General features: G+C 42.0%; 1 protein-coding gene across 1 annotated transcript in view; it reads right to left on the bottom strand.

The window, feature by feature from the left end:
* The window catches only part of LOC310985278 (phosphatidylinositol 4,5-bisphosphate 3-kinase catalytic subunit alpha isoform-like), a 29,663-nt gene extending 26,074 nt beyond the window's left edge, over positions 1-3,589 (bottom strand). The window contains exons 1-2 of the mRNA XM_083970835.1: positions 3,529-3,589; positions 1,970-2,054 (exon numbers count right to left, since the gene is read on the bottom strand). The gene's annotated coding sequence lies outside the window, so the exon portion shown is untranslated. The remainder of the gene's footprint in view (positions 1-1,969; positions 2,055-3,528) is intronic.
* Positions 3,590-12,793: the final 9,204 nt, after the last annotated feature.

Raw genomic sequence — 12,793 nt, 5'->3', positions numbered from 1 at the left:
TTAACGAAGAGCATGAGGCTGTCGTGGCCAAGCAGGTGGAAGCCTTTACTGTTCATATTAATCAGCTTGAGCACTCAAACGTGTAAAGGTGATTCTACCACTTAGTTTTAGTGCAGCTTTGCTTTCCAGAACAATAAAATGACTAAAACTTCACATGATATTATCTTGTCTCACTTTTTCAACATGAATTTCACTTTCATATTCTCCTGCTCAAACAGGAATCTAATAACCCAACAACATTTCCCATTTGATCCTAGATCATTGGGAGGAGTATTACAGGCCCGTGGCAGGATGTTCTCCTCCACCAACCTCTGGATATGTTTTCAGGGGGTTGGGTAACTAAGGGAGACATCACATGTTGTCTAGATGTTAGGTTAGATATGGCAACAGCTTTTAGATCTGCTTAAGCAAACACTCCTGACATGAAATGGCAAATGAAGTTTGTTTATCAGGTGAGGAGCAGCCGGGGATCCCCCAGAGGGAGCCCCAATGAGCTGGAGGAAGCTGGGGGGGAAAGGACAATGCCTGGCCAGCTCTGCGTTTGCCCTGCTGCCAAAACAATCCTGACCAGGATAAGCATCCAGTTGCTGAATGGATGAAGGACTAAAACGAATCGCAAAAGATTGAGACAACAAGTTAGAGAGTGTAAACCCTCCGAATTTCTGACAATAATGCCCCCGGCTGATGGGAAAGCTGCCCGCCCCAGTTAAAGTTTAGAGTTAAAACTGAGAATAAAAAACACAGAAAAAACATTCTAAAAAAAAATCTTGCTTTGAATATGTACAAAAACAAGCTTAAAAAAGAAAACCCTGAGTTAGAACAAAACACCCATTGAGTAGTCCTGCGATCTGTGACCCTGATCAGGATGCAGCTAAGCACTTTAGGACAAAAGAGGAAGCTTCCTCACAACACAGGATGTGGGGAGTGGGAAAACACTGGCCTGGAGAGACAGGCTCGCTTTGAATACTGAAACACAACTGCACGATCAGTTGTGTCGGAAAAGCAATGGTTGTCTGGTTAGATCAGACACACGCTTGCTCTCTACGTGTTTGTGGTTGACAGGAGGCTGGTCAGTTGCACCACTACTACACAAAAAGATGTGGGGGGGGGGTTTTCAAGGCGAGCACTTGTGATTCATAATTACAGTAGCGTTTGTCCAAACAAAGAAAAGTTTCAAATTGTTGCACTGTTTACTTTTGGAGTGGGTCATGTTAAATAAATGTGCATTAATGTACAGTAACTGATTTTTGGTCAATTTAAAGTAAACATGAATATTTTTAGGTTAGAGAGTTCCATCTTTGTACAATTTGCAACATTAGTTTTGTGAAAATCACTTTCATAACCAAGCAAGTTGGTATTAAAAGTGAAGTATCGAATCGAATAGGGACCTTGTGAATCGGAGTCAAATCAATTACGGATACCCAGCCCTAGTAAATACTAAGAATAGCTCCAACAATTACTTTTGGTTTCCTTTGTTTAATTACAGCAGCTTCGTGATTTCAAGTGACAGTCACAGGAAATAATAATATATGCTATGATTAAATGTCTTTGCCTTTGGACAGAGAAGGGGGGATATTGTGGGACAAGAGGAAGCTTCCTCACAACACAGGATGTGGGGAGAGTGGGAAAACACTGGCCTGGAGAGACAGGCTCGCTTTGAATACTGAAACACAACTGCACGATGAGTTGTGTCAGAAAAGCAATGGTTGTCTGGTTAGATCAGACACACGCTTACGTAGTTTCTACAGTACATCACACTTGGTGTTTGTGGTTGACAGGAGGCTGGTCAGCTGCATCACTACTACACTAAGATGTGGTTTCAAGGCGAGCACTTGTGAAGCATAACTACTTTTCAATTTTGGTTTCCTTCATTGAATTACAGCAGCTTTGTGATTTCAGGTGACAGTCAAGATATAATTAAATGTCTTTGCCTTTGGGACAGAGAAGGGAGATATTGTAGGGGACATACCTAAGAGAGAAGAAGTCCTCTTATTTTAACGGTGGGACTCTTCTTCCGCCAGTCATCGTTCAATCAATCCATCTTCACACTGTCACTGAAATGAAATATGACACAGGAGGAGGAGATGAGATTAAAAACACACACAACTTGTGATGGTTTGGATAGCGTCAGCTGCCAGGATCACACTGAGGAACTGGAACTCACCCACACAACCAACATTGGGAGAGTGGAAACTCCTCGTGACAGAGACAGCAACATATGAAGTTGTGCCCAGCTCAACATCAGGATGTTGGAATAACTTTATGAGTCACCTTACTGCAAAGTAGCCGCCTGTATTATTATATTCATTCATTTCATTATTACTATTCTTTTATCTGTATCCCTAACTTATTTTTCCAGGACCACTGTGACTTCTCATGTTATTGTCTGACCTTAGCCTTTGTGTCTTCTGTATGTTGTACCATTTGAGTTGCTTTTGTCTTCTTCTTTTTTACTGTGTTTATAAATAAAAATGTAGATTACAAAAAATAAACCCAACACTGAGAGAGTGGAAACTCTTAATGACTGAGACAGCAGCATCAAATGAAGTTATGCTAACTAGAATGGGGGGTGAAAGGCTGGCTTACTGCTGTGGCCTGTACTATTATTATAATTATGAATAAACATTTAAATTACAAAAAAAAAAAACGAATGGCTGAGAGAGTGTACAGAATAAAAACAGGAAGTAACAGTGAACTGTCACCAGGGACATGGGTTGTTGTGGTTACTTACAAACATGAAGTGTTCTCCCCATAGATATAGTTTCTATATGGTTCTCCCACCTTTTCCTAAATGAGAAATACTTTGACATTAAGTTTGCTTTAGTGTTGTTGTGTTTTGAGATCATTATTTTTTCTTTTCTTTTTTTTTTAACCATCAAGGCCACTGTACTTTCTACTTCTGAGCAAAAATGTATTAAAACATTTATGTAAAGATAGTTTGAGTCACCTCACTGCTAAGTAGTAGTAGTCTGTACTACTATTATTATCAATAATAATAATACAAATTAAATTATATATATAAAAAACATAGAGGGAGTTGAAACTCTTTATGACTGAGACAGTATTATACAAAAAATAGAAAAAAAAACACAAAAAACATGACACAGAGTGACAGTCCAGTCCAGCTGTGCCCAGTGGTTCAGCAGCTGGTTAACAGCTGGATGACTAACCAACACTGGGTGTTTTGGGGGGATGACAGCACAACAAGAGATGACAGCTACACAACAGTATCGATGAGTTGATCTGTTAACATAGATATGTAAGGATGAAATAAATAACAGAGATTAACCAGAACCAAACCACATCATCACGTACAATTATTTATTATCTCGACTTTAAATGTCCACTAACGGTTTGAGGATGGGTAACGGTTAACGGTCGCTGCTAGCTCAGAAAGATAACGGCTAACTCCCAGCCTGTCATCCCTCCCTCCCCTGTCATGTTTGGATAATGTATAATTAATAAACAACAAAAGATATTTCTCCGATAAAAAGGCGAGCTGAAATATATTAAATGTATCATACTAACCTCCTCTTTGGAGTTGGCGACAACCTTGCAATCTCAATGCGTTGTGAGGAGGAGGATGCTGGTCCCCGAAAACCTCCAGCAGCAGCCTGAGCCTCTCCCCCAGTTAGCCGGTGAGCTAACCGTTAGTTAGCCTAGTTAGCTTAGCCCGCTGCTGCTGCTGCCCACCACCGCCGCTCCGCTCGGCTCCCAGCGGCCGGTCGGTGGCTCCCGGCGCCGGGGGAAGCAGAGGCAGCACTGCGGGGTGTTGGTATCCGCCTCTCCTCTGTCTAAGCCAGACAGATATCAGTCACCGTGACACTGTCTGTCTCTCAGCAGTCCGCACCGACAATAACAAATCCTCGTGTGTAGTTAGAGAGGTAAATAAAGGGAGGCAGCAGGCAGGCAGTCCCCGTGTGTGAGGAGAAGAAGCTGCTGCTGCTGGTGAGGTGGAGGTGGAGGACTGGACTAGTGGAGTTGTCTTGATGCGACAATGCAGCCACGCTGTCTGTCTGTCTGTCTGTCTGTCTGTCCGGGGCCCTCCTCCCTTCCTCTCTCACACACCCACCCACACAGTGTGAAACTGTGGTCGATTTATTATGTATATAACCCTGGCTGTCATATTAGTGGTTCAACACGCCGCCTTAACACATAGGAAGCTGCATGAGCTCACATACTGTAGTAGTATATAGCTACACAAGTGCACACATGATTACATGGCGGCAAGTAAATGCGTCAGTGTTTGTGGGTGTAACTTGTTTTATTTTCATGCTCATAATTTTATACAAGACTATGTTGATCACCAGGGAGGAAAATTCACACTTTACACAACACAAACACTACACAAAGGTTACAGAAAATACAATAAAATAAATGAATAATAATTGTAATTCATGATTTGATTCACAGACACACAAAAATAATAATCCGAGATGACAACTCAACTCCCCCAGCAGCCACCCTCTCATTCATGAACATTTACTGTTGCACTTTGCATTTCTTGCACTTTTTGTAGGCTATTGATGTTGTTGGTTTTAGCTATTTATTGTTTTATATCAATATATTCACAGAGCACAACATTTCAGGACATGGGGGTTAGAGTTCTTCACTGGATGTGTACAGGTGAGTTGGTGTTTCACTCTTTCTTGTTTGACTGTGTTGACATGTCAATGTATATCCGGAATGTGTTAGTTAGTATCAAGAATCACACCATACAAAGGTGCTTTGTTAAAATAAGTGCTTATATTTTCTCTGTAACTATGTTGTTTCTTGTCAGACTCAATGTAAAGTTTGTGAAAGGCTGAGAGAGTGCTCACAATAGAAACAGGAAGTGACAGTGAAGTGTCATCAGGGGACATGGGTTGTTGTGGTCACTTACCAACATGAAGTGTTGCTGCACCTTTTTCGTAATCAGAAATGCTTTGACATAAAATTTGCTTTAGTGACTAGTTTAGTTGGATTTTTTCCCTTCTTCTTTTTTTTTTTTTTTTTTACCATCAAGGCCACTGTACTGACTGTTATTATTATAGCTACACTATTGTTTATTATCCAGATAGTGTGTGAAAGCATAACATTGATAAAACAATCAGTTATAGTAATACAGCCTATAATGTATTAAAATTACATCTATGGAAATGTAAAATATGCATTCATATGGGTTATAATAAAGACAAATACTATATTACAACTAGCTATTTTAATTGTATTATTTTCACAAAGGCCTACTGGTATTATTATCATTATCATCATCATTATTATTATTTATAATATCATCAGCCTATCATCATCATCATAGACCCACCTGTTCCCAGGGGCTATAAATTCAGTAGCTTTTCTATTTTGTCCTCTTTTTCTCTCTCTCCATATAATATCAACACAGTCATTTCAGCATCAGACCGTCACCGGCTGTTTTCCCAGATGATTTCAGACTCAGAAATAGCCGGCTGATCTGAGTGTACCACAGAGGTGTAACATATTTGTACAATGTGTCATGATTGCCACCCATGCAAATCAGCAGCGGTGGCATCGGAAATGGACTGTACCAAGAGGGAGGTGCGGAGGAGGGGTGGTGGCGGCGCTGGAGTGACCTCGGCCAGTGTGTTTCTCCTTCAAAATAAAATCCCCCCAGAGGTGACAACATCTGTACGGAGATCTGACCGAGAAAACACACACCGAAATGTCTTTTAATTATGATTGATTGTCTTATTAGCGGCTCGGCTCTGTGGCGATCACCCCTCCGCTGGAAGCCGCCGCCGCCGTGTGTGTGAGAGCGAGTGGTACGGACTTTCTCATCATCCCCGCTAGTCGGCCGCCTGCTGGGTTTTCAGGAGAGAAGGAGAAGTTGGCGAAGGGATGTGAGTGACTGCGATGATGCAGCTGAAGACCGGGGATGCCGCGTACTACCACAGCGCTGAATACTGCAGAAATTACACCTCGCCGCCTGTCAGCTACGGTGACAGCAGCCATTACCTCGCCCGGTTGCCAGGTAAGGAGAGGCTTTCTCCCCTCTGACCGCCCAGCAGTCAGTATGTATCTATGCGTCTAATGTGCAGGGATGGAGAGAGAAAAAAAAAAACATCAGGAGAGACATTTATGGTAGGAAGGTGGATGCTGAAACCGGTTGCTCCGGTGCTGCTGACTGTCCTCCTCATCATAATGTCATGCACCACCAGCCATCATCATCCTGCTGCTCATCCTATATGGATAAGAGGAGAGAGCATGGATGCTGCGATGCAAAAAAAAAAAAAAAAAATCTGAGATACTCAAATGGTTTCTCTTCTTTGCACTGTAGGAGAAGCTCTGTATCTCATCATGCTTCAGGGTAAGACAGAGCTCATGTCTTCTGTCATTTGAAACAGCTACATAGCCTCAATGCAATGTCCACTCTCTCCTCAAGTCAGTCAGTCAGTCAGTCAAGTGGTCAAACTGAGGAAATAGAAATTGAATCAGTGTTTGCACAGCTGATGGTGACATGTAGCAGTTACACAATACAGTAGCTGGAGCCTGTGTCTCTCTGTGTCTTCATTGCACCTGCACAGTCGCTGCCAAAATGGGCTTCTCCTGATTTCAGGCACTTGAGGCCACTGTGATTGATCGATGCACCTGCCCTGGTCATTAAATCTCAACATCTATCATTATCAAGTGGAGCAGTGGATAGAAGTAATGGTAATTATGTGGATATTAAATGTACTATAAAAGCATATGTCCTGCAGAGATGGGATACCAACAATGACTTATTTTCATTCCTTATGAATGATCTAAGTCATTTATTAACACAAAATATTTTAGTTTAGCTTCTCAAATGTGACTCTTTGTGTGTCAAAATGCCAGTAGCAGTTGAAATACCTCTGCAATTTTTTTAGCATTCACCAAAATAAATCACATTTTTTACACAATTTTTTGCCTCAATGGGGAATTTTAAGGTGATATTTTGGACTTTTAACTTATTATTATAAGTCCTACAAGTCATGTAGCTTTTCAGATGTGTTTGCTGTCTATATATAAGGAGACATAATCAATATAGCAGCTTAATGCATATAGGCTACTCTCACATTATGTTAATTATTAAAGTTGAGCCCATGGTCAAGGGCATGCAGCTCCATTACCATGAATTAGAGCACAGTCTTTTACTCGATACTGTAACGATACGGGACGTAAATTGCAGAGGACAGTAAGACGCATCGAGTCTGTGCTGCTCTGTGCGCTCGCTCGTCCACTGCCCAGTGAAGCAGATGGAATAAGTGCAGGAGGCATGTGCTTCTCATTGCTCTATAATTGATGTGACACAACAAAGTACGGCAAGAGAAACTCTAGAGAAAAAGAACACTTGGCCTATTTAGAGATTCTCAGTGGAGGCCATGAGATTATCAGGCTCCAGGACAGAAGTTTTGCTGTGGCTTAGTTTGAAACCCAGGAACTTTTGAGTCAAGGTAACAAAAAATCTGATGTGAATTTGACATTTTATTTTCCCACCAACTGAGTCTGAGACGACAATATTTCACTGATAATATTATGACGAACGCTGCTCTTGTTGTCAGTCTATACAGATCATTTGGTGCCTTGCGCTTCAGCAACGTGACAGAAGCCTTTGTCAAATTTCACTTGCAGAGTCGACGACTGTGACAGCAGCAAAAAAAAAAGGAAAAAAAGATGCAAAGCGGTTGTTTGTTGACGTTGCAGCAGGTCCACAGCAGCTGCTGAATGTGTGTCTACGTGTGCTGCATCTCTGTAGACTGAAGAAGACTTTGTGGGGCCTGGATCTGGGTCTGTTGGAGACGTAGAGGAGGAGGAGGAGGCTGACCTTGGCCTATCTATCTATTCTCTCAGTGAAAGCTCACAGTAAAGTTATGAAGAAGGTATAAGTGTCCCAAAATGAGAATGCAAAAACAGGCATGTCTGGTTTTCTGACACCTCTGTCCTTGCATGTCCAAAAAGGAATTTAAATCAAGGTTTGAAATGTAAGAGAAACCAAAAATCTGGCTGGATAAGAAGGTGATGTTTGCTCTCTTACTTTGTCACCTGTGGGCCGACACTAATCCAGTTATGAACCATCGCTGCAAGAAATAGAAAATGCAAATAGGCTTTAAATAACCCCAAAAAAGAAAAGTAAATGTGATCAAAAGCGCATTTTAATTATCCCATTTCCTCCAGAACCAATCAATCACTGCTCACAATGCACATATCTTGAAATGTAGTTATAGTCGGTCTCAAATAAGTGTGTTTGTGTGATTCATTCGCTCCTTTATCTCTTACACTGCTTTCACAGAAGGAGGAATTAATTGAACTGAAAATGTCAGCAAGCACAAGGAGTCATTGGCAAAAAGAGAAGCTGTTTAATTTTTTTTTTTTTAGTTCAAAAACAGATTTACTGCAATGGTTTCAACATGTGACCATGTTTTCAGAGTTTACTCTAATGACAGAGTCTTTTCAAATGTGGGGCTTCTAGTCGGAGTTATAGGGTCTAAATAAAAGGGTCTGAATGGGATATGAATAAAAAATGAAGCTTATAATGAACTCAGCATTCAAAGTAAATGTGTGACACTTGCAAATGCATGGAAATGTACCTCTTTTCAAAAGAATATGCTGCTGAATGAGAATGTATTGATCACCATTGTGCAAAAAAAACAATATAGTTCAGTTCTTCTGCACACTAATGTCAACATTAAATCATAACCCAACGTTATTTTCCACATGAGTGTGACAAAAAGAAGAGATCAGGAAAGTAAATAGGCAGAATCTGCAGCTTATTCTATGTGATATATAATGAATGCATCATGCATGTGTAGTTAAACAGTTAAACAGTTGTGTGTAGTAGCTGCAGCACAGTGTGGTGTTCCTCTGAGCTGCTTAATGGATCATGTCAAGTAGAAAGGGGTCGGCGGTCCTGCAGTGAGGTCTCCAGACTGCTGTGCAGGCCGTCGCAGGCAGGACCAAGAGGTTTCTCCTGAGGCTGCTGGCAGAGAGAGATGGACGATGTGCCGCATGTGGAGCTTTAAAAGTGATTGTCGAGGAGTGAGGGAATGACGAGGCAGCGAAAAAAGGAGAACAATGAAAATTTGAAGCGCAGACTTATTGAAAATATCTTGAAAATGGCTCGATTTTCTTTTCAGCTTTTCGCCTCTATCTCCGTCATCACTGTGGTGTCTCTGTTTTGCATTTCCACACAGATCAGAAGTGTGTCCTGAAGTGCGGGCGTCTTTTTTATTTGGATTTCCTGTTGACGAAGCTCAAGCATCTGTTAGAGTTGCTGTTTTTTTTTTTTTTTTTTTGTCCACTTAGCCCTCGTTTTATTACAAATAAATAAATGCAGCTCCTCTCAAAAAGAGACTTGAGAGAGAACAGCAGCTGAAAGCTCTCATGAGCAGGGTATGTAAAAACACATAAAGTCTGTTAGCAGTGAAATTTATATCCGTTTAAATGGAAATAGTCAGGTTATGACTTAACTATACTATAAAGGCAGCACACACACACACACACACACACACACACACACACACCCCTCCACTCTGCTGCTGACTCTGTGACAGGCTCATCTTGCAGTTGACAGGACTGTAGTAAGGTCAGGGCCTTGTCCAGCATACCTTTCTGCTGAGGTCAGCCCGGCCAGGTGACAGACAGACAGACAGACAGGCAGCCAGACACACACACACACAGACACACACTCACACACACACACACCGGACAGACAGAGTGACAGAGAGCAGCAGTCGGAAACACAAACACCCCCGGGTGTTATTTTGGGTCCATGAATCATTCCCATTGGGCGTCCGATTGGATTCCAGATGAAAGCTTCCACCACAGTGAGTTTTGACACAGCTGTTGGCCTGCTACTGACCTGACAATATACGTGGTTACACACACACACACACACACACACATAGACACACACAGACACACACAGAAAAAGATAACACGAAATGGAGCATTAGAGTGGCACTAATACTAAATACATAGAAATGAGCGGAACACCATTCCTGATATCGCACTCACACTTTCTGTTTTTCCTTATGCACGCACACATGTCTACACACACACACATCTACACGCACACACACATGCTATTTCAGCCCATTGGAGCAGTCACACTTCAGGACTGTGATCTCTTCTGATCAGAGGGGGCTTGAGGATTTTATTGTCGCTGTCTCCGTTTGTGTGCGCACACATGCATGTGTATGCGATGTCCCGCATGCATGACTGCTGGCGCTGCAGGCTCAGCCTAATCTTCCTGATGCCCACTGGAGTGTGAACCTCCTCTGTCCGAGAATGTGTTTCCATTCGCCTGCCGTCTCTTTACATCCGGCGGCCGCCTCGGGGCTCCCAAGAAGTAAAATGTCTTCTCTCTTAGTGTCACTGCACATTGGTCATTGGGTTTTTGTAGTTTAGTTTTTAGTTTTCAGGGGTTCCTTCACCCATGATTTCAACATTTACTTCAATCTGCAGCATCACTGACAGTCCTTTGTGTTTATTATGTGATGTTAGGGTGCCTACAGTACACTCTTGTGCAGGATGTGACCAGTCTCCTGAAGATTACATCCATATGTTCAGCTGCTGCCCATTTGGAAGGACGCTTTCAATACAGTTTCAGAAATAATTGGTGCACAGATTGAAATTCTCCTGCGGCTTTATTTGGGATTTCTCCATCTACACTACAATTGACTAAAATGGAAAAAACGATGTACTCGCCTTTGTCACTCTCTGTTGGCGAGACATTTCATTTTGCTCCGATGGGAATCCTTGACGCCTCCCGCCCACGCTCTCTGGATTCAAGCCGTTTTGAACTGTGTAAAAAGAAAAACTGTGTAAAATTGGAAAAAGTTGAAATTCTTCTCCATTGATGCATGTTTTCACAACGCTTCGTGCGTGGTAGCACTTTCACCAAGCTGGATGGACGGTTGTAAAAGTAAACTCTGTAAAGTTATAAAGAAAGGACAGAATCCCAGTTCCTTTAGTAGGAAACACATTTACAGATTTGACTGGACTTTAGTGTAACGATAAGGAACATGGTCCTGGTTTCTAGATGCAGCACAACTGTTCTTCGATGTGTGTTTTGATGCAGACCCAGGTCGTGATGCTTGAACCAATTTTCATGGAAATCCATCCAGTAGTTTTGGAGACAAAAGTCATGAGGATCAATTTTCTGTGGACAATACAAGTTTTTTTTGGGCAAGCCAACCAAAGAGATGTTGGGATATTTCAGTCTGGACCAAAATGGTGGCCCAACCTGCACTGACTTTGCCATCCTTAGTGTTTTCTGTTACTGCATACATGTTTTGATATTTTAATGTAGGCCTACGGTGGCCCTGAGAGTTCAACACACTGCAGCTTGAAAAAACATATGCAAACACACCAACATGCTTTAACTTCACACAAAAAACTTGATTTAACAAGACACGCAGCACAAAAAACCAAACAACAGCAGAAGTGCAGACCTGGCAAATGACTAATGAAAATAGAAAGCTAACTGTGCTGAATCATGTGATATTGACGTTATAGTAAACCAAACATACCAACACAACCGAACAGGTAGACATCTTCTGAACTTCCAGAACTGGGTCCATCCCTTTTTTTTGTCCTGAGAAACACTTTTGTTGTCTTATGAGTATTTGCAGCGTTTTATGTTTGTAAGTGATTGTTTTTTGAGCTCTCAGGGCCACCGTACTAGCTTCCTTTAAATACAGGGATTCCCAAACTGTGGTGCATTCATTGCTGCTAGGGGGTGCGTGACATGAAAAGGATAATGGTGACGCTATGGTGTTATGTTTTTATTAATAATTAAATAACTCAGACATTATATTTAATTAGTTTTTCACAGTGTAAGTAGAAAAATCCAAGAAAGTCATTTGTTGACCTGAATTAAAGGGATACTTCACCCAAAATCGATAATTCACAAATCTTCTACTCACCGTCATGCCAGGGAAGGGTTCGGAGAACTTTCAGAGTCATCAAAAAGCTTTTGGAGATCCAGGGGGGGTCCGGCTGACAACGGATTTTCATATAATGGTGGTGGATAGAGTTCACTGTTGAATCGTCCAAAACACAAACTATGAAACATCCAGATACCTCCATACTGCTCGTCTGTACTGACCCAAGTGTCCTGAAGCCGCCACATGAAAAAGTTTTTCAGAAAAAAATAATTTGATCTCTGTTTTTAGCCTTGTTGTAGCAGTAGCTCCCAATGGCTGCACGAGACTTGCTGCGAGATTTGCTGTGAGATGTTCCTCCATGTTTTCATCATATATCCAAAGGTTATATCTTGCAGCAAATCTCAAACATCAACACAGCCACTGGGAGCTAGCCTACTACTACAACAAGGCTCCCCCTTGAACTCCAAAAGCGTTTTGATGACTCAGAAAGTTCTCCAAACCCTTCCTTGGCATGACGGTGAGTAGAAAATAGGTGAATTATTGATTTTGGGTATAGTATTCCTTTAATAATGTTGTAACAAATCATTGTGATAAAAAAGTCTACCCAAAATGCAATTGTTTTTTAATGTGTTGGGCACTGGGGGTGCGTCAGCTTAGTTGGAAGGTAGAAGGGGGTGCATGGCCTAAAAAGTTTAATATGTGTGGTTTCCACTGAGCTAATAATCTTGATAACATCTGATGTGCACAGGTCCAGAGATGTTGAAGCCTCCTCTGAGCCTCTTCAGTCACCCCCAGCAGCCTTTCCAGCACATGGACTCTCTGCACCAGCTGGGACCCCCACCAATGGCGCCTGTGCAGCACCTCGGCCCCCCACCCATCGCCCCTGCTCAGGCTCTCGGACCCCCGACCATGGCTCCGACCCAAAC

Source organism: Trachurus trachurus (genome assembly GCF_905171665.1).
Source record: "Trachurus trachurus genome assembly, chromosome: 4".
In the NCBI taxonomy this organism is placed as follows: domain Eukaryota; kingdom Metazoa; phylum Chordata; class Actinopteri; order Carangiformes; family Carangidae; genus Trachurus; species Trachurus trachurus.
Note: the sequence above shows the minus strand (reverse complement) of the source record. Positions and strands in the feature narration are given on the sequence as shown.